Here is a 23242-nt window from a genome sequence, read left to right on the forward strand (position 1 = left end):
AGAAAATGCAATGTTTTGGCGTGAAAGCCTTTCTCAAGCATTACAAACAATAGGACATAGCCTTCTTAAATATACAAAGATCCAATATGACAGGTGACATATCAGGTTAATTACATTCACATAATCTCTAAATCCACTCACTGTTTTACAACTGGTCTCATAGACAAATCATGTGACTAATATCTGTCAAAACACGCAAATGATACCCCATAGTATATTCTATATATCTTAAGCCATTCTATGTGCACACAACATTCACTGTTTGTCTGTTTGCTGTATTGTGCTCCCTGGTTTGTGCTTTTGTTAACCTTTTTGTGTCCTGACCTGTTTCCCTGACCTCTGTACAGTATTGTTTATTGTTTTCAACTTTATTACACCCCAGGTCTATCATCCAGTTGAGGATCTTTTGCTTAAGGCGGATACTAAAGTAAACAGGGATAGTGACTGTAAGTGAGCTCAGAACTGCACTTATCCTTCCCAAGTGATGCCATGCTTCCAAGAAACCAACAACATCTGAGCCTTCGGCCTTTTTGGGCAAACCCGCAATGCCAACATTATTTTTGTGGAGCTGGTTCTAATAGTAATTCGCTCTTTCAGAAGCAACCTTGTTCTGCTGCTGGAGGGCAGTAATTTGCTGAGGGATAGGACCAGAAGCGTAGCTTGTAGCTTCAGGGCCCCGATGCAAAATATGCAAGAGAGCCCCATAGGCCAATTCTTTTACTGCTCTCTTATGGGGAGATATGCTTTGGGGCCCCCTTAGGCACCAGGGCCCTGGTGCGACTGCTACTTCTGCTATCTCTATAGCTACGCCCCTGCCCGTATATAACCAGGGGAGGGGCTGCAATGTCTCTCTTAGTTCCTGAGGTCCAGTGCAGTCAAATCGTCTCATTGTGTGTGTCCAGAGCATTGGAGGCCTCAAGCCTAAAGTCTGCAGCCACCTGTCAATTGCAAGTAAGTCAAAGTCATCTAATTGTCAGTCATCAAGTCAAGTCTACTATTTAGTCACCATGGCCTGCACCAAAGTTTGTCTAACTACTGCGAGTCCCAGCAAACCTGTGAGGTCCCCCTGTGTCACTGGTCACCACCTTGGGATATTGGCTGTATTGCACAGACTGTGTCATCTGTCGATCCCTTAGTAAAGCTACCGTTTGTCCGTAACTTGGCGTCAGTGTCTTCATTGCCCCCGTGCCTAGCCAAGGACCAGCAGTATTACCTTCTGGTGTTAAGGCTAAAACATGTCTTGGCGTCACGACAAGAAGGGGTTCATAACATCTGCCCCTTGGGTTATAACATCTACCCTGCACCTAACACCCCGACGCCACATCAACAACTAACATGGGATAGATAATTTAACCCTTACCCACCCAATTTGCAAGGGTCGGAGTTTTTATTTAACCCCTTAAGAACCATTTTTTTTCCGTTTTTGCATTTTCGTTTTTTGCTCCTTGCCTTTAAAAAATCATAACTCTTTCAATTTTGCACCTAAAAATCCATATTATGGCTTATTTTTTTGCACCACCAATTCTACTTTGTAATGACGTCAGTCATTGTGCCCAAAAATCTACGGTGAAACGGAAAAAAAAATCATTGTGAGACAAAAATGAAAAAAAAACGCTGTTTTGTAACTTTTGGGGGCTTCAGTTTCTACGTAGTACATTTTTCGGTAAAAATAACACCTGATATTTATTCTGTAGGTCCATATGGTTAAAATGATACCCTACTTATATAGGTTTGATTTTGTCGTACTTCTGAAAAAAAAATCATAACTTCATGCAGGAAAATTTATACGTTTACAATTGTCATTTCTGACCCCTATAACTTTTTTACTTTTCCATGTATGGGGCGGTATGAGGGCTCATTTTTTGCGCCGTGATCTGAAGTTTTTAACGGTACCATTTTTGCATTGATAGGAATTATTGATCACTTTTTATTCATTTTTTCATGATATAAAAAGTGACCAAAAATGCACTATTTTGGAATTTGGAATTTTTTTGCGCGCACGCCATTGACCGTGCGGTTTAATTAACAATATATTTTTATAATTCGGACATTTCCGCACGTGGCGATACCATATATGTTTATTTTTATTTTTATTTACACTGTGTTTTTTTTTATGGGAAAAGGGGGGTGATTCAAACTTTTAATAGGGAAGGGGTTAAATGATATTTATTCACTTTTTTTTCACTTTTTTTTTGCAGTGTTATAGCTCCCATAGGGAGCTATAACACTGCACACACTGATCTTTATCATTGATCACTGGTTTCTCATAAGAAACCAGTGATCGATGATTCTGCCGCTTGACTGCTCATGCCTGGATCTCAGGCACTGAGCAGTCATTCGGCGATCGGACAGCGAGGAGGCAGGTAGGGGCCCTCCCGCTGTCCTGTAAGCTGTTCGGGATGCCGCGATTTCGCCGCGGCTATCCCGAACAGCCCACTGAGCTAACCGGCATGCTTTCAGTTTCACTTTAGACGCGGCGTTCAACTTTGATCGCCACTTCTAAAGGGTTAATAGCGCGCGGTACAGCGATCAATGCAGCGCGCTATTAGCCATGGGTCCCGCCGTGGCCCCGCGTTATAGATCGGGAGTGGACACATGACGTTCCAGTACGTCATGTGTCCCTAAGGGGTTAAAGTCACAAACAAGTCTATGGGAAATATATGTTACTGCATAACTTCCAAACAGCTGGAGATATTTTGATAATACTTGGTCACATGTTACTTATATGTCCACTAAAAATATAGGATAGCTAATTTAAACCTAACCTACCCTCATTTGCGAGGGTTGGGGATTATGTTTAAAGTCCAATGCAAATCTATGGGAAATGTATGTTTTAGCATAACTTCTGTACAGCTTGAGATATTTCGCTAATACTTGGTCACATGTTACTTACAAGTCAAATAGAAATATATAATAGTTAAATTAACCCCTAACCTACCCCCATATGTGAAGGATAGGGTTTTTTTTTTAAATCCCATGCAAGTATATAGGACTGGTGCCTTACTCTACAAGCCTCGCTCTGCATCTCCTGGTGAATGCATCAGTCACTGGCAAGTCACTCCCTCCCCGCATTCCATGCCCTATCTTGCAAAGACATGCCCACCCTTTAAGCCACACCCCTTTTATTTTCAGCTAACAATATCTTTACCACAACACACCTGAGGACAAGATATGAGGATTAGAAATGAGGAATAGATATGGGGACGGTAGATGAGGACTGGATATGAGGACGGGATATTAGGATGGGATATGAGGTCAGGATATGAGGTCGGGATGTGGGGACAGGATATGGGGACAGGATATGAGGATGGGATATGAGGTTGAGATATGAGGACAAAATATGAGTACAGGATATGAGGTCAAAATATGAGGAGGGGATATGGGGTCAGGATTTAAGAATGGGATATGAGGACACAAGCTTTCTCCTTTGTTGCTTTTCCAATAAGGTAGGAAAAACTGGGCAGCGCCGGGCTCTCAGCTAGTTTACAGTATAAAGGACAAAAAGTACTGCCAGGTTATTGAGGACCAGTTCAGTGTTGCACAAAGCCTTATATCCTACATCAGTGTCTCAGAATCTTAAGCAGCACTTGTCACCTTAGCTAAGGTCAGTACTTTGGAAGTAACTCAATAAACAGGAATAATGATGCCGAAGTCTTTACTGCTTTACTGCCCTCGACACATAAATGGTATGGTTAGTTAAAGAAAGGTGATCAAATTACTGTACCGTGCAAAGTGCAGCAGATCAAAAAGAATTCTGAACATTTCCACGTCTCTAGTAGTTTGCATGTGCTTTCTTGGGACTACAGATATAGATATCAGCCGGGTTGCGGAGAGGGGAACAGGTTCATGTAGTGTGTCAGAGGCATCAAAGGCATTTCTAACAGTTCAAAGCCACCTCTATTACTCATGGCTGCATCATCCCTACTAGAGATGAGCAAACTTTTAAAAAATTCGATTTGGCCGATTCGCCGAATTTTTTGAAAAAATTTGGTTCAATCCAAATTTATTTGTGGCAAATCTATATTAAAAACGGCTATTTCTGGCCTACAGAGAGCCTTAATAGGGGTGTAGAACACTTTGCTGTGTTTTTACACGCAAATGGAGTGTGCTGGGGTAGTGAAATAATACTGTTATTCAGAATAACATGCAGATTACAGGCATCGCCTTTAGAATCACTGCCGCAGAGTTGCACAATGACAGGGCTTGGAGGTGGCTTCAGTATGAGGAGACCATATGTTGGGTGAATTACACAGCGTGGAGGTGTTGGCAGCATGAGGAGACCATGTAGTGGCTGAATGACACAGCTTGGATGAGGCTGAAGCATGAGGAGACCATATAGTGGCAGAATGACACATCCTGGAGCTGGCAGCAGCATGAGTAGACACTAGGGCTTCACAATCCCTAAGATTAAAAAATGAATTTTGAAATTTAAATTGAAGATTTATGGTAACTAGTTCTACCCAGACCATGGCCCAGCGGCATCAGTAAACCATATATTGCCTGTGTGACACAGCCTGTATTAGGCAACAGCCGGAGTAGACACTAGGGCTTCACAATCCCTAAGATCCCTAAGATTTAAAGATCTACTAATAAAGTGACATTTCTGTGCTACCTCTTTCAACAGTATCTTGTAAATCATAGGTATACTTTTATTACCCCGTGTAAGCAACCAATCAACAATGTAATTTGACTCAATATCAAATATCTCTTTATCAATTGATGCAGCATAAGCATGCAATATTTGTATCATTCTATACCCCTGTGAATTATTTAAATGACATTGATTTTGTAAAGTTTCAAAGCTAACAACTTTTCTATTTACAATCAATTGTTCAACCAACAAAATATTGTGTTTTTCCAAAATCCATAATCCTCTATTTTATAGAATTCCAAAAGATTTTTATTATTCCATAACTGGGTTTATTTTGTGCAAATTAACTCTAATTTCTTTTTTAATTCTGAGCCAAAAATCAATTTGTTATAATATAGTGAATTTTTTCCCTAATTCTTGTCCTAATCCCCGTGATTCAATTTTATCGAATATATAACCAAATCATATCCAAACCTTTCCATATAAAAATCCCAGAGTAGGTCTCCCCTATGTCCTGTTATTTGAGCCTGTTGAGATGACCAGTAGTATATCTTAAAATTTGGTATAACCATTACTTCTCATTGTTTGGGCAATGTCATATATTTCAATTTCATACATACATTCTTATTTCCCCAAATTAGTGTGTCTACCATGCTGTCAATTTCTTTAAACCATTTATCTCCAATATAAATGTGTGACGCCTATAAAAAATAAAGTATTTGTAGGAGTACAACCATATTGACCAAGGCTATACAATCTGCCATTGAAAGAGCAATTTTCAGCCATAATTAAATTTTTACATTTTTTTTTTAGTTTCTCAATTGCTGGTTTTAAATAAATTTTCAAATAATCCTATATCCTTCTGTTCATTTCTATACCTAAGTATTTGAACGAGTCAGGATATTTTATTGCTTGCAGCTCTCTAATGTCTATTTTAGCTTCTCTATCTAATAGTAAAAAGTAGGATTTATCGCAATTTATTTTGAATTCTGATAAGGTACTGTATTTTTTAGTGATCTGCATAATTTGTTTAATATATTTATGAGGTCTATTAATAAAATGCAAAATATTGTCTGCATAATAAATGGCCTTTCCGCTTTTGTTCTTGTACCCAAAGCCTTCAAAATTTCCATATTCCTTAAAGGGGTACTCCGCCCCTAGACATCTTATCCCCTATCCAAAGGATAGGGGATAAGATGTCAGATCGCCGGGGTCCCGCTGCTGGGGACCCCGGGAATCGCTGCTGCAGCACCCCGCTATCATTACTGCGCAGAGCGAGATCACTCTGTACGTAATGACGGGCAATACAGGGGCCGGAGCATCGTTACGTCACGGCTCCGCCCCTCGTGACATCACGGCCCACCCCCGTCAATACAAGCCTATGGGAGGGGGCGTGGCGGTCGTCACGCCCCCTGCCATAGACTTGCATTAAGGGGACGGGCCGTGATGTCATGAGGGGCGGAGCCATGACGTCACGCTGCTCCGGCCCCTGTATCGCCCGTCATTACGCAAAGAGCGAACTCGCTCTGTGCAGTAATGATGGCGGGGTGCTGCAGCGGCGATCCCCAGGGTCCCCAGCAGCGGGACCGTGGCGATCTAACATCTTATCCCCTATCCTTTGGATAGGGGATAAGATGCCAGGGGCGGAGTACCCCTTTAATGTAGGAAGCATGAGTTTCCAAAAATATAATAAACAAAAGTGGAGAAAGGGGGCAGCCTTGCCTTGTGTCCCTCCCGAGGCAGAATCCATCCATCATCATCATTGATTTCTCATAATTTGGGCCTGAGCCCCAAAATACATTGTTTTAACCATACCTATAAAGCCTTTCCCGAACCCCATCTTTTCCAGCACCTTCCATAGGAATGCCCACTCCACCCTGTCGGCTTCTATCAAGTGACAGGGTGGAGCTGACCGTTCCACTCCCCATTTGCATTGTTACCTGCGTTTTCCTTATATTATGAAATACATTTCTGCCTGTCATGAAACCCTCCTGGTCTTCATTCACTACAAAATTCATCAGGGGTTTAATACATAACGTTAGGGCTTTTGAAAAAAAGTTTAAAATCAGTATTTAGAAGCGAAGTTGGCCAATACGAGTTGGCTTTCAAATCAGCTTCTTTCAAATAATTTCCTAAATTTGGTCCCCTGCCTGGCTGGAAGGAGACCAAACTAACTGTTTGACTTGCGCAGGGAACAGAACAGAGCCATCTAGTGGCTGTTTTTTCAATCACACTAAAACATATAAAGGTTGAGAATTTTAACAGTAATTAATAGCAAAGTATCCTATAATTATAAGGAACAATATATTAAAAGTTTAGTTTGGTGACAGATGCTCTATAACCCCTTAAGGACCCAGCCAATTTTCACTGTAGGACCCGGCCATTTTTTGCACATCTGACCACTGTCACTTTAAACATTAATAACTCTGGGATGCTTTTGTCTTTCATTCTGATTCCAAGACAGTTTTTTCGTGACATATTCTACTTTATGTTAGTGGTAAAAATTTGTCGATACTTGCATAATTTCTTGGTGAAAAATTCCATAATTTGATGAAAAAATTGAAAATGTTGCATTTTTTTTTAACTTTGAGGCTCTCTGATTATAAGGAAAATGAATATTCCAAATAAATTATATATTGATTCACATATAAAATATGTCTACTTTATGTTTCCATCATAAAGTTGACATGTTTTTACTTTTGGAAGACATCAGTGGCCTCATATGTGTATATCAAATGTTCGGCGGGCGCAGTAGAGGGCTCAGAAGGGAAGGAGCGACAGTGGGATATTGGAGAGTGAGTTCTTCTGAAATGGTTTTTGGGGGGCATGTCACATTTAGGAAGGCCCTATGGTGCCAGAACAGCAAAAAAAAAAAAAAAAACACATGGCATACTATTTTGGAGACTACTCCCCTCAAAGCACGTAACAAGGGGTCCAGTGAGCCTTAACACCCCACAGGTGTTTGACGACTTTTCATTAGCTCCTTAAGGACGTAGGGCATACCTGTACGCCCTATGCCCGGTCCCGGTGTTTAAAGCGGGGTCACGCCGTGACCCCGCATTACACCGGGTCGGTCCGGCTGCTAATCATAGCCGGGACCCTGGGCTAACAGCGCGGGGCATCGATCATTGTGCCGCGTGCTGTTAACCCTTCAGGCGCAGCGATCAAAGTTGACCGCCGTGTCTGATCAGCTGGGACGCAGGCGGAGGTCTCCTTACCTGTCTCCGCGGCGTCCGATCGTCGATTGATTGCTCCAAGCCTGAGCTACAGGCTTGAGCAATCAAGCCCCTATCTCAATGATCCGTGCAAAGCTATGGCTTTGCAGGGATCAGCATAGGAGATCAGTGTGTGCAGGGCTATAGCTCCCTATAGGAACCATAGAACTGCAAAAAAAAGTAAAAAAAAAAGTTAACAAAGGTCATTTAACCCCTTTCATAATAAAAGTTTGAATCACCCCCCCTTTTCCCATAAAAAAAAAACTGTGTAAATAAAAATAAACATATGTGGTATTGCTGCGTGTGGAAATGTCCGAACTATAAAAATATATAGTTAATTAAATTGCACGGTTAATGGCGTGCGCACAAAAAAATTCCAAAATCCAAAATAGGGTATTTTTGGTCCCTTTTTATATAATGAAAAAATGATTAAAAAGTGATCAAAAAGTCCAATCAATACCAAAATGGTACCGATAAAAACTTCAGAACACGGTGCAAAAAATGAGCCCTCAAACTGGCCCGTATGCAGAAAAATAAAAAAGTTATACGGTTTAGAAGATGAGAATTTTTTTACGTATAAATTTTCCTGATTTTTTTCCGAAGTATGACTATTTTCAACCTATATAAGTAGGGTATCATTTTAACCGTATGGACCTACAGAATAAAGATAAGGTGTTATTATTACCAAAAAATTAACTGCGTAGAAACGGAAGCCCCCAAAATTAACAAAATTACATTTTTTCTTCAATTTTGTTGCACAATGAATTTTTTTTTCGTTTTGCCTTGGATTTTTGGGTGAAATGACTAATGTCACTGCAAAATTGAATTGGTGGCGCAAGAAATAAGCCATCATATGGAATTTCATGTGCAAAATTGAAAGTGTTATGATTTTTAGAAGGTGATGAGGAAAAAATGAAAATGCAAAAACGGAAAAACCCTGCGTCCTTAAGGGGTTAAAGTTGGATGTGTAAATTTTTTTTCCCACTAAAGTGCCAGTTTTCCATCAAATTTAAAATTTTTACAAGGGGTAATAGGACAAAATGCCCCCCAAAATTTGTAACCCCATCTCTTCTGATTTTGATGATACCCCATGTGTGCTCTGCTGGCGCACTACAATGCTCAGAAGAGAAGGAGCACCATTGAGCTTTTGGCCAAAAAAAATTGTTTGTAATGGAAGACAGGGGTCATGTGCGTTTACAAAGTCCCCAGTGCTGCCAGAACAGTGGACCCCCCACTTGTGACCCTATTTTGGAAACTACACCCCTCACAGAATTTCATAAGGGGTGCAGTGAGTATTTACACCCCACTGGCGTTTGACAGATCTTTGAAACAGTGGGCTGTGCAAAAGAAAAAAAAATGTTTCCTTTTCACGGACCACTGTTCCAAAAATCTGTCAGACACCTCTGGGGCATAAATGCTCACCGTACCCCTTATTACATTACGTGAGGGGTGTAGTTTCCAAAATGGGGTCACATGTGGGGGTCCATTGTTCTGGCACTATGGGGGCTTTGTAAACAAACGTGGCCTTCAATTCCGGACAAATTTTCTCTTCAAAAGCCCAATGGTGCTCCTTCTCTTCTCAGCATTGTAGTTCGCCCGCAGGGCACTTTACATCCACACATAGGGTATGTTCTTACTCAGAAGAAATGGAGTTACAAATTTTGGGGGGCTTTTTTCCTATTTTCCCTTGTGAAAATGAAAAATTTAGGGTAACACCAGCAATTATTTTTTTCATTTTTTCATCCAACTTTGAACAATTTTCATTAAACACCTGTGGGGTGTTAAGGTGCACTATACCGCTTGTTATGTTCTGTGAGGGGTGTCGTTTTCAAAATGGGGTCACATGTTGGTATTTTTTTTTTTGCATTTATGTCAGAACCGCTGTAAAATCAGCCACCCCTGTGCAAATTACCAATTAAGGCCTCAAATGTACATAGTGCACTCTCACTCCTGAGCCTTGTTGTGCGCCCGCAGAGCATTTTACGCCCACATATGGGGTATTTCCGTACTCAGGAGAAATTGTGTTACAAATTTTGGGGTCTTTTTTTCCCTTTTATCGCTTATGAAAAAAAAAAGTATGGGGCAACACCAGCATGTTAGCGTAAAAAGTTTTTTTTTACACTAACAAGCTGGTGTAGCCGGTCCTTTGTTCCATAAATATTGCGATTTTTACACTATATACTCGTACCTCCTAACTATACCAGTCATCAAGGAGTTAATAAAGCTAGAACTCAGCCAGGAATCACTTCTGTTATAACCTGGCTCCACACTAAAGCGTGACGTCCGGGACTCTAACCCGCCCCCTGTGGGCGTCAGAGCAGGGCGGAGATAGGTGACGTCACGCCAGGATGCCAGGATATGACGCCAGACGCCGACAGACCCGGAAGGTGAGCGCAGAGAAGCCGGTTAGACTTATTCCGGCTCCCCGCCACTGCAGGTTGCGCACACTCCGGGATCCTGTGATCGGCATCACGTTCAGCAAACCGTGGGTAGCTGATGAGTGGCTTTACAGCTAGCTTTTTTGCAGGTACAACGGAGCTTTTCTATTTACAGGATTGCATTGTTTTCATTTCACAGGTGTTTGAAAGAACGGAGAGTATTGTGAGTGTGAAACTCCCAACAAGATCAAAAATTTACAGCACTGTATTGTGAGCTGGGGCTTACCCCATTGTTGATTTCTCTCCTAGGTCATACCTGTATATCTCCGTTGGACTGCTGGCTACGATCACACCCGTGGGATGGCATGCAGAATTAATATGCCATCCACCTATCATCTAACAGTGCTATCTCTATGAGCATATGATATCTTTATTGTTATATATGATACTCAGTTTCATTTGTGTGGTATCTCTATATTCATAGCTTATCCTGAGGACGCTCCGAATGGGAGTAGAAATGCGTAGAGAACATTTGATATACATTTGAGATATTTTTGAGACATTTGATGAGAATATCTGACATACAAATGAGATATCTTTGAGACATTTGATAAATCCATCGGATGGGTGGTGATCCAAATGGATCCTGTGTCACATTTTTTAGAATTGGTGATGGAATCACATATTGGGTGATATTTTATTAGAAACATTAAAAGTTATGTTTTAAATAGCACTCCCCCCAAAAAACCTTAGATTCTTGTTATCAGGTTTATTGCTCTAATTCCTTTGATACTGGGAGAATTTTGGACCGCTTGTAGGTCTTGTGTGTACAGTAATTCTACATATGCATCTATTGAAAGCTGGTGTAGCCCCCAACTTTTCCTATTCATAAGGGGTAAAAGGAGAAAAAGCCCCCCAAAATTTGTAGTGCAATTTCTCCCGAGTACGGAAATACCCCATATGTTGCCCTAAACTGTTTCCTGAAATACAACAGGGCTCTAAAGTGAGAGAGCTCCATGCGTATTTGAGGACTAAATTAGGGATTACATAGGGGTGGAGATAGGGGTATTCTACGCCAGTGATTCCCAAACAGGGTGCCTCCTTCAGCTGTTGCTAAACTCCCAGCATGCCTGGACAGTCAGTGGCTGTCCGTAAATGCTGGGAGTTGTTGTTTTGCAACAGCTGGAGGCTCCATTTTGGAAACGCTGCCATACAATACCTTTTTCATTTTTATTGGGGGGGGGGGGGGGGGGGGGCAGTGTAAGGGGGTGTATATGTAGTGTTTTACCCTTTATTATGTGTAGTATAGTGTAGTGTTTTTAGGGTACATTCTCACTGGCCGGTTACGGTGAGTTTCCCGCTAGGAGTTTGCGCTGCGGCGAAAAATTTGCCGCAGCTCAAACTTCAAGCAGGAACCTTACTGTAAACCTGCCCGTGAGAATGTACCCTGTACATTCACATTGGGTGGCAAACCTCCAGCTGTTGCAAAAGTACAACTCCCAGCATGTACTGACAGACCGTGCATGCTGGGAGTTATACTTTTGCAACAGCTGGAGGCACACTGGTTGGAAAACCTTCAGTTAGGTTCTGTTACCTAACTCAGTACTTTCCAACCAGTGTGTCTCCAGCTGTTGCAAAACTACAACTCCCAGCATGTACTGATCGCCGAAAGGCATGCTGGGAGATGTAGTTATGCAACAGCTGGAGGTGCACAACTAAAACTCCCAGCATGCCGAGACATCAGTTTGCTGTTTGGGCATGCTGGGATTTTCAGTTTTGCAACATCTGGAGGGCTACAGTCCACTGCACAGTGATCTCCAAAATGTGGCCCTCCAGATGTTGCAAAACTACAAATCCCAGCATGCACAGACAGCAAAAGGCTTTATGGGCATGCTAGAAGTTGTAGTTTTGCAAGATCTAGAGGGCTACAGTTTGGAGATCACTGTGCAGTGGTCTCTAAATTGTAGACCTCCAGCTGTTGCAAAACTACAACTCCCAGCATGCCCAAACAGCTGCCTGGGCATGCTGGTAGTTGTAGTTTTGCAAAATCTGGAGGGCTACAGTTTAGAGACCACTGTATAGTGGTCTCAAACTATAGCCCTTCTGATGTTGCTAGGCAACTCACCGGCTTCCGTAGGATCCAGGGAGCGAGCCGCACGACATCGCCGACCGCCAATCACCGTCGCCCGCAGCCTCCACAGATCGTTAAGTGACCTTCGGAGCCGGTCCCTGTCGGTTTCCCCGTCCTGCCCCGCCTATTGTGGGTGGGCAGAATGGGGAAACCGAAAGTAAACCCCCCCGTCCCCGATCTGCTATTGGTTGTCGTGTCTATACGACCAATAGCAGGCATAGGAGGGGTGGCTCCCCTGCCTCCTCACTCCTATCCCTTTAGGGGGGATCGTTGGTGTCTTGGACAACCGCAATCCCCCTTATATTCCGGGTCACCGGGTCACCATAGACCTGTAATGAGCCGGAATTGCGCAAATCGCAAGTGTGAATTCACTTGCGATTTGCCGCGATCGCCGACATGGGGGGGTCTGATGACCTCCCTGGGCATATGCACGGGATGCCTGCTGAATGATTTCATCAGGCATCCCGGTCCGATCCCCGCCCGGCGCACGGCGGGGACTGGAATTCTCCATGATGTATGCGTACGTCATGGGTCCTTAAGTACCAGGGTGTCATGACGTACGCGTACATCAAGGGTCCTTAAGAGGTTAAATAGATTTGTAAATTACTACTGTTAAAAAATCTTACAGTTCCTGACATGGACAGAAGTGTCAGAAGAGAGCACTGTGGTCAGACTGAAAAGAACTTCACAACTTCCTCTGTAGTATAAAGCAGCTGATAAGTACTGGAAGGATTAAGATTTTTTAAATGGAAGCAATTTACAAATATGTTTAACTTTCTGGCACCAGTTGATTTGAATTTGTTTTTCCCACTGGAGTACCCCTTTAATTCTTAGCATCATGTCTGAAGGAAACCAGGCACTGCTCATCACCTCCCTATTACCATACCTAGAGTGAGGCATAATGGTTATGATGACTGCTTCATTCTGTGGGGGTGTTTTTTGGCGGCTGGGACAGGGAGTCTGGTCAGGGTTGAAGGAGAGCTGAATAGAGCAAATTACAGAGATATTCTTAATAAAGATCTAATTTAGAGTGCTCTGAATCTTAGACTGGGCTGACAATTTATCTTCCATAAGACAGTGACCCTAAGTTCGCAGCCAAGACAACACATGAGAGGCTAAGGGAGAACTCTGTCAATGCCCTTGAGTGGCCCAGCCAGAGCCCTGACTTGAACATCTCTGGAGAGTCCTGAAAATGGCTTCTACCAAAGGTCCCTCTGCAACCGACAGAGCTTGAGAGAATCTGCAGAGAACAATGGAAGAGAAATCCAGATGTGTAAACTCCCCAAGAAGACGAGAGGCTGTAATAGCTGTCAAAGGTGCTTCAGCTAAGTACTTATTATCGGGCAATTAGATGGGAAAAATATCATATCAGCGCTGACATATCATTAGATCCAGTGTCTGCCTGGCTTCTTGTTAACACTTTGGCATCTCCCCAATTATTACACAAAACAACAGAATATTTGTACAGATTAAATATGGATTTCAAATGATGTATTAAAGGATTAGCAGGATTAGAGAGAAATTCTACTTAGAGAAGCCAGTAAATATTTCCCAGTTATATTGGCTTCTCATCAATGAATTATAGGACATGTGCCAAATGGCATCACAGGCTCAATGTGCGCCCTATGATACCGGTTGTTGTCTTTAGTTTAGGAGGGAAACAGCAAGAAGTTTTATATTCTTTTTATTGTGATATTGAATTGTCTTAATAACACTGTACAGTGACCTCCCCCCGACCTACGATGGCTCCGATATACGATCATTTCAACATACGATGGCCTCTCAGAGGCCATCGCATGGTGAAGGCAGCATCAACATATGATGCTTTTGTATGTCGGGGCCATCGCATAAATGGCTATCCGACAGCACAGACTGCTTCAGCTGCCATTGGATAGCCGTTTACGGGGCCCCGTGTGGTCCGCTGACGATCACTTACCTGTCTTCGAGGCTCCGGCGCGTCCTCTTCGGGATCCCCTGCATCGTCGGCGCTGCGCACGCCGTCCCGTCATCCAATAGGATTGGCGTGCGTAGCGACGTGATGGCGGCGACGGAGAGCGAGGATGCCGGGGAAGCAGAGGCCTTGCTGGAGCGTGGGGGAAACCCCGGGGACGCTGCGACAGCGATGAAGGGCGACATCCAGGGCAGCGGTGACGAGCAGTGACGGTCCGGAGCGGCAGGGACACGTGAGTATAACCTCCAATACCAGTGGTCTTCAACCTGCGGACCTCCAGATGTTGCAAAACTACAACTCCCAGCATGCCCGGACAGCCGTTGGCTGTCCGGGCATGCTGGGTGTTGTAGTTTTGCAACATCTGGAGGTCCGCAGGTTGTAGACCACTGTCCTATACTTTACATTGCACGGATCCCTCAACATACGATGGTTTCAACAAGCGATGGTCCATTTGGAACAGATTACCATCGTATGTTGAGGGACCACTGTATATATATGGTTTTATTGGTAAGCAATTGTACACTAAAAGGAAAAAAAAAACGTTCATTCAAATTTTTAATCCTTAGAAAGTATTCTATTGTTTTTATGTTCAAAAAGTTATTGTGTAAGAAATTAACCAGAATAAATAGCATCTGCACAGAGTTGGACAGGATCGTCCTTTCTCTTTAACCTCTTCCAGACTGAGCTTGTCCAGGAATTCTGGGAGTTGTAGTATTGCAACAGCTGGAGGCACGCCGGTTGGAAAACACTGAGTTAGAACAAAACGTTTTCTTTCAGGGAATGCCATACGTGTTATTCAGCTCTTCACTTATCTGCTAACCCTCCAACCTATGAAGCAATTGTGGAAATTCAGCAACACATTACTGACTGAAAATAATGTTGCAATATGGCTGCTCTCTGTGCGATTTGGAGGGTAAATATCTTGCTTCCTCGTTTTTCTGCAGATCAGTGCATTTTATTGATTTACCATGCTACAGAAAAAGAATATTTTTTAGAATGTACTCATTGTGCCGGGAGGGAATGTTTTCATTCTGATATCTGAAGTTATTGTGGTAAGGAGTTGTAAATGACGGAAATTCCTAAAAATTAGGTCCTAAAAATAAACTGCAATCACAGAAATGTTGACACAAAGCGAGAATAGAATTAGCAACAAATTGTTACAAAAATGATTGTTGTCACGAGATTTTATTTACTTTTTGTCTTTCTCAATTGAGATTACAGGCTGTTGTAAGAGCATGAAATGTTAGGCTATGTTCACATGTACTGTATACGCTGTGGATGCTGTGTAAATCAGTATCAATAAATACATGAATACAGCCTTTAATTGGCAGCATCAAAGCTGCAGTATATACGGTACATGTTAACATAAAGGGGTACTCCACTGGAAAACATTTACTTTTAAATCAACTGGTGCCAGAAAGTTAAACAGATTTGTAAATTACGTCTATTAAAAAATCTTTATCCTTCCAGTACTTATCAGCTGCTGAATACTACAGAGGAAGTTCTGTTCTTTTTGAATTTCTTTTCTGTCTTACCAAAGTGCTCTCTCCTGACACCTCTGTCTGTCCATTTTAGGAACTGTCCAGATCAGGGGAGGTTTGCTATGGAGATTTGCTCCTACTCTGAACAGTTCCTGAGACAGAGGTGTCAGCAGAGAGAATTGTGGTCAGACAGAAAATAAATTAAAAAAAGAAAAGAACTTCCTCTGTAGTATACAGCAGCTGATAAGTACTGAAAGGATTATAATTTTTTTAATAGAAGTCATTTACAAATCTGTTGATTTAAAACACAATGTTTTCCAGTGGAGTACCCCTTTAAAGTGATGGACAACTATAGCTCAATAACTCTCTCTCCAAAGTCATATCACTACTAAATATACATGTGTGGTAGGCCTCTGGGGTAGGGGTAGTGTAGTCAGGGTTTTGCTTCAGTATATCAGGGGTTAAGGTTAACCCTATTGTTCGTGACACCAGGCTGAGGGCTAGTATGCTGAGGTAATTCTCCGGCCTATCGCCGCCCTTCCCAGTAACGATAGGGGCATGCAAATATTGACTGAAGGTCCACAAGGTAGCTGAACTTGAACTTGGATAAACTTTACTTAAAGACTTGCGGTACATCCAATGAACAGTAACAGTCTCATCCAAACAGTCTCCATACACTTCAGTGACTGACAGTTGTTGCGGACCTTGACTTTTGTTATAAGTCTCAGAATTTAGGGTAATTTGCGAAGATCCGTCCAGATTTAGGGGATAGATAAGGTCCGGTGATCTTGCAGAGTGCTTAGGGATTGATACACTCACGGTTTGTAAAGATCAGCTGTCGCGGCAAGGCTCGGGCCTAAACTCACTGATGACAGCAGCGCAAATCCTTCCCTGTCAACAGCCCAGGAACAAGAGAGCGAGCCATGGCCGCCGCTCCCCTATATGGGCAGGGCCGTTTTGATTGGTCCGAGTAACTGTCACTCACCGTTACAAGGAATGATGGGTGAAATACGTCATAGGGAGCTCCAAAGGTCCTTAAGCAAAAACCATAGAGTTTACCTGATCACGTGACCCGCAGGTCCTGCTACGCTCTGTACAGGTAATTAACTAATTATATACATTTGTACAATTATATTTATATAAATCCTGAATAAACTGTTAGATAACTAATACCTAGATGAGAGTTGACAAGGGGCGGACTAGATAAGAAGGACCCCGACGTCCTAGGGACTCTGGCTATGGGGACCTCTATACAGGTACCGTATAGGATGCGGTACCGGGACACCACACATGTATACCGGATTCTGGGCCATTGTATCTTCCCACCACAATGCCATTTTGTAACCATACTGTTTTTGTCAATTTAGGGAGCTTAGCTAGCTCTGGGGTTGGCATCCAAGCCAGCCCTCTGAGTGACGTCTCTGGGTTACAAGGGAATGCTTTACTGTTATTGGCGGAGCATGGAGTATTGTCGCATGGCAACTCTAGGCTGTGTTACTATGGACAGTTTTTTATAGACACAGTAACTGTGAGGAATGGCGTGTGCTTAGCTGTCCAAAACCAAAGTAAGCAAGATTTGCACAGCATGGAAACTGCCTAATGGAGGTGCCGCAGCAGCAGGTCCTTTTTTTATGCCCGAAAGCCCATGGACAAAACAGATATAGTAAGCCCCAGGAGCACCTTGCATAGTGTTTTGGATTTTCTTCATCAGCGTCAGATAACCCCTTTAAAGTGGATATTCAGTGTCAGGATAGGCCTCCAATAATAGATTGGCAGAGATCTGACTCCCTAACCCAAGACTGATTCTAGGTTTTCTGCTGCCTGAGGAGTAAATTTAAATGGCGCACCCCAACCCCCACTGAAAATCCTAAGAAAGGGCTCGTTCACACGAGCAGATTTCGTTCGAAACTTGCAGCGGGTTTACCTCTGGCTCTCCTCGGGTGGTCCGCCACTGATTTTCACCAGCAGAATCTCTACTGCGGAAGGGCTTGTTCACACAAGCTGATTTCTTTTCAAACAACTTTTTAAAAATCCGCCGCAGACCCCATTGAAGTCAATAGGGTCTGCGGCGGATTTTTAACAGCGGAGATTCTGCTCCAGGTAGTGCACGGAGACCCCGCTGCTTTTCAAACTTTTTAAAAGAAATACGCTTGTGTGAATAAGCCCTAAAAAGGTGTTCTGAAAAAAAAAAAAAGTTTCAATCCAGTGCCCTGTTGCACATTGCAGGGGCTTTTTGTGTGTGTGGTAGCACCAAAATAGAGATGAAGTAGACAAGTAGATATGACAGCAAGCTCTGCTGCCAAAAACACTCTGGACAAAACACTCCCATTAGGAGACAAAACACTCCCAAAAGGGGAAAATAGGGGACAAAACACTCCCACTAGGGGACAAAACACTCCCAATAGGAGACAAAACACTCCCAATAGGAGACAGCCAGGTTTATGTGCCGGCCCTACCTTGTACACAGGGCTGCCAGCAGGCGTTACAGCCAATACCCCAGTAATGGGGCCCACCCCCCTGCAGCAGCCCCAGCACAGAAGCAGAAGAACACTGTTTAAACAGTGGTCCCCTGCTTCTGGATATCCGCTAGCCATATCATTCACCCCCCCATTCACCCCCCCCATGATCCCCCATGCCACTTTATTTTCCCTGTGCCAAATCATCACCCCCATCACCCCCTTATTACCCCCTTATTTCCTCTTGATCCCCCCTGTGCTATTTCATTCCCCCTTATTACCCTCTGTGCAAATTCATCACCGCCTCATTACCAGCCCCTGTGCCATTTCATTCCCCACTTCATAAAGAGGGGGTGATGAATTTATACAGAGGGTAATAAAGGGGGCATTAAATGGCACAGGGGGGATCAAGGGAAAATGATGTGGCACAGGGGGTAAGGGGGGACAATGTGGCACAAGGCACAGGGGAATAAGGTGGCACAGGGTATAAAGAGGGGATGAAATGATAAAGGGGAGGGATAAGGGGGGATTAAACAGTACTGGAAGATTCTACTGCAATATTGTTTTTTTCATCATGTTTTATAGGTAATTACACTCTGAAGTGAGTAAAGGACAGTATTCGGTCATTTAGAAAGATTTTTGAGCCTTTTTTCCCAATAGGGGACACCTCTCAATAGCGGACACTTTTTTATTCCCCGTAAGTGCCCGCTATTGGGAGATTCTGCTGTATAACTTTCTTAAAGCATTGCATAATGATATTTTCCTATAATACCCCTTCAATGCTCCCATGACCCATTTGTCTTCTTTCCCAAGAAATAGTTCAAAAAGAAGGATAAATAGGACATTCACTGCTATGTTGTTCTTACATTTCTTTAATCCAGCTATGATCTCCTGTGGTGCCCTGGGGCTGTGTAGGGCGCACAGGCAGAAACCTTTTCAAGAGGGTGTTGTTGGGAAAACCTAACAGGAAGTGAATGTGCGGTATTACTGACTATACGGGAGCCACCCGTCCTTAATTGTTCTCTGCTTCTAATTGTTGACTAACTTGAGAGCGATGATGAAGCCGGGCACAAGAGGATACCAGACTTTAACAAGATCAATGAAAGATAGAGCAGATCTCACTGATAACAATCCCATGCCTAAGGTGAAACAATAAACCTGCGCTCACCCGCAGTCCCATGCACTGCAGCGCTACCCTGGAATTTAAAGTTTAACTCATCCCATGCCTCTTTGTTTCTAAATATAATATATACACAGCTAAGTGATCTAAACCACTGTGATACAAAGGCAGGGCAATAGGAGAGAGTAAGGAATAGGATTTTTAGTCTTACTTTTACCCTTATTTAATATTTACTAACCCCTTAAGGACCAAGCTTTTTTTTAGTTTTTGCACTTTCGGTTTTTCCTCCTTACTTTTTAAAAATCATAACCTTTTAAATTTTGCACCTAAAAATCCATATGAGGGCTTATTTTTTGAGCCACTAATTCAACTTTGTAATTTTACTATAAAATCTACAGCGAAGCGGGAAAAAATTCCTTGTGCGACATAATTGAAGAAAAAACACAATTTTGTAACTTTAGGGGGCTTCAGTTTCTACGCAGTACATTTTTTGGTAAAAAGTACAATTTATCTGTATTCTGTAGGTCCATATGATTAAAAAGATACCCTACTTATATAGGTTTGATTTTGTTGCACTTTTGGAAAAAATCATGACTACATGCACAAAAATTAATACATTTAAAATTGTCATCTTTTGACCCCTATAACTTTTTAAATTTTCCGCGTAAGGGGTGGTATGAGGACTCATTTTTTGCACCGTGATTTGAAGTTTTAATCGGAACCATTTTTGTTTTCATCTGACTTTTTGATCACTTTTTATTCCTTTTTTTATGTCATAAAAGGTGACCAAAAAGTGACCGCACGGTTTAATTTATGATATATTTTTATAGTTCGGACATTTACGCACTCGGCGATACCACTTATGTTTATTTTTATTATGTTTATATATTTTTTATTTGGAATTTGGGAAAAGGAGGGTGATTTAAACTTTTAATAAGGAAGGGGTTAATGTGTGTTTAAACTTTTTTTTTTTACTTTTTTTTTTCTACTCTTTTAGTCACCTTAGGCTACTTTTAGGAGGAATCATATGATTCCTCATACAGATGAATGTGGTTCTATAAAACCACATTCATCTGTGTGCTCTGCGCTTGATTGATAAAGCCTGGCGCCAGCATGGAAGGAGAGGTAAGCCCTCAGGCTACCTCAGCAGTGGATCGCCACCCCTCAGTGACCATGGGGCTCTCCTGCAGTGTCTCCCCTGCTTTTCCTGTAATGTAATTTATTATAATGTGATTGTAGTCAGTGTCCTAATGTATAGTTAGTATAAAGGACCTGTGACATGCTGTGAGATGTCTGAGGAAAAGCAAACCCCAGATACCTCAGTGCTAGTGACCAGCACCTGGAAGGCCTCAAATCTACGGTCATTCCAGTAAGTTAAAAGTCTATGTCTGCTGTCACTACCCATAGCCAAGTCCAGTCTAAAGTCAAGCCTCAAGATAATTATTAGTGTTGAGCGGCATAGGCCATATTCGAATTCGCGAATATTCGCGAATATATGGACGAACATTCGTCATATATTTGCGAATATTCGCGTTTTATTTTCGCACATGCAAAAATTCGCATATGCGAAACTTCGCACACCAGTCTCACACAGTAGTATTAGAGCCTTCTTTACACCACACAAGCTGGAAGCAGAGAGGGATGATCACTGTGATGTGTACTGTGAAAAAAAAAAAAAAACGAATATTCGTAATTACGAATATATAGTGCTATATTCGCGAATATTCGCGAATTCGCGAATATGCGATATTCGCGAATAAAATTCGTATTGCGAATATTCGCGAGCAACACTAATAATTATCTAAAGTCTAGTACAAGTCTAATTGGTCCCAGAAAGCTGTGTGGTCCTTCTGTGTTCCTGGCCACCTCTCTGGGAATCTGGCCTAGCTGTGAAGATAACCATCTATCTAAACTCAGTTAAACCATAACCTGGTTGTGGACTCTCATTTTCACTGCCTAGCTATTGGAATAGTGGAGATACCGTTCATGTGGTTCTGGTACCCAAAACCACTCTGGTGTCATGAACATTAGGGTGTTAACAACACCTTGCCCCTGGGGTTAATACCATCTTGCCCCCTCCATGTACACGCTCAGTGGCGTTGCTAGGGTTGGTGTCACCCGGTGCGGTAGAAAATGGTGTCACCCCCATACCTTCCCCCCCTCAGTAAGTTTTTAGCTTATTGTGACAGAAACAACTGTTGTAGCGCATTGTGAGAAATTCCAGTATAATAATCAGATATACCAGTTGCCACAGAATAGGAAAGTGTTAAAGAAGTTTTCACCATTTAAATATACAGCTCCCAGAATTACTTAAAGGGGTACTCCACTGGAAAACATTTACTTTTATATCAACTGGTGCCAGAAAGTTAAACAGATTTTTAAATTCCTTCTATTTAAAATCTTAATACTTACAGTACTTATAAGCTGGTGTATGCTCCACAGGAAGTTGTGTAGTTCTTTCCAATCTGACCACAGTGCTATTTGCTGACACCTCTGTCCATGTCAGGAACTGTCCAGAGCAGGATAGGTTTGCTATGGGGATTTGCTCCTACTATGGACAGTTCTTGACATGGCAGAGGTGTCAGCACAGAGCACTGTGGTAAGACAGAAAAGAAATTAAAAAAGATAATAACTTCCTGTGAATCGCTTATACAGCAGCTAATAAGTATTGGAAGGATTAAGATTTTTAAATAGAAGTAATTTACAAATCTGTTTAACTTTGTAGCACCAGTTGATTAAAAAATATGTTTTCCAGTAGAGTACCCCTTTGAGCAGTGGTGAGGTTATGCTGGGAGTTGTAGTTTCACTGACCATAACTGTAGAACTGACAAGCGACTACAGCTCTGATAGGACATAGAGAGGAGAATACACAATGATATCAGCGACTACAGGTGACGTCTTCTCTATAGTCTTCCCTTATCTAATTCAGATGGTACATACCGCCAGGACTTGTTCCAGCTAAAACTTCTGTCTGTAGAATGTGACGCCCAGACGTCTCCTCACTATGTCAGCGCATTCTCATCCTCTATATGAAAACAAGTATTATTATAAACCTGCCAGACACTGTATCCTCTAAATATAATACTACTATACACTATAATCTTTGAATATAAACCTTCCATACACCGTACCCACTGAATATAATACTACCACACACTGTACATTCTGAATATAATACCATCACATACTGTACCCTCTGAATATAAATCTGCCACATACTGTACCCCTGAATATAATACTATCACATACTGTACCCTCTGAATATAATATCAACACATACTGTACACTCTGAATATATTACTACCACCCACTGCGCCCTCTGAATATAATACTTAGAGATGAGCAAACTACAGTAAATTCAACTCGTCACAAACTTCTCGGCTCGGCAGTTGATGGCTTTTCCTCCATAAATTAGTTCAGCTTTCAGGTGCTCCCGTGGGCTGTAAAAGGTGGATACAGTCCTAGGAGAATCTTTCCTATGAATGTATCCACCTTTTCCAGCCCACCGGAGCACCTGAAGGCTGAACTAATTTACGCAGGATAAGTCATCAACTGCTGAGCCAAGAAGTTTGTGACGAATCGAATTTACTGTAAGTTCGCTCATCTCTAATAATACTACCACAAACTGCGCCCTCTGAATATAATACTACCACAAACTGCGCCCTCTGAATATAACGTTGCCATACAGTGCACCCTCTGAATATAATACCACAACCGCAGTAACACCCCTCAACATCCGTTAGCTGATGCTATCACCACGGGAGGGGGGTATTGGTGGTGTTGCTAGTGGATGATGGGGGTGCTACTACTGGGGGGGGGTGTTGCTGAAGGATGATGAGGGTGCTACTGGCAGTATCACCCCCATCATCCATCGGCAGGATCATCCTCCTGGCAGGAGCACCGCCATCATCCACCATCA

At 42.4% G+C, this 23242-nt stretch overlaps 1 long non-coding RNA gene across 2 annotated transcripts in view; it reads right to left on the reverse strand.

Moving 5' to 3' along the window:
• Window positions 1-23242, reverse strand: part of LOC130301212 (uncharacterized) — a 52237-nt gene that overhangs the window by 14502 nt on the left and 14493 nt on the right. For both annotated transcript variants that reach the window (XR_008851904.1, XR_008851892.1), the window contains exon 2: window positions 22264-22348. This is a non-coding gene — a long non-coding RNA (uncharacterized LOC130301212). The remainder of the gene's footprint in view (window positions 1-22263; window positions 22349-23242) is intronic.

Source organism: Hyla sarda, chromosome 1 (assembly GCF_029499605.1).
Source record: "Hyla sarda isolate aHylSar1 chromosome 1, aHylSar1.hap1, whole genome shotgun sequence".
In the NCBI taxonomy this organism is placed as follows: Eukaryota; Metazoa; Chordata; class Amphibia; order Anura; family Hylidae; genus Hyla; species Hyla sarda.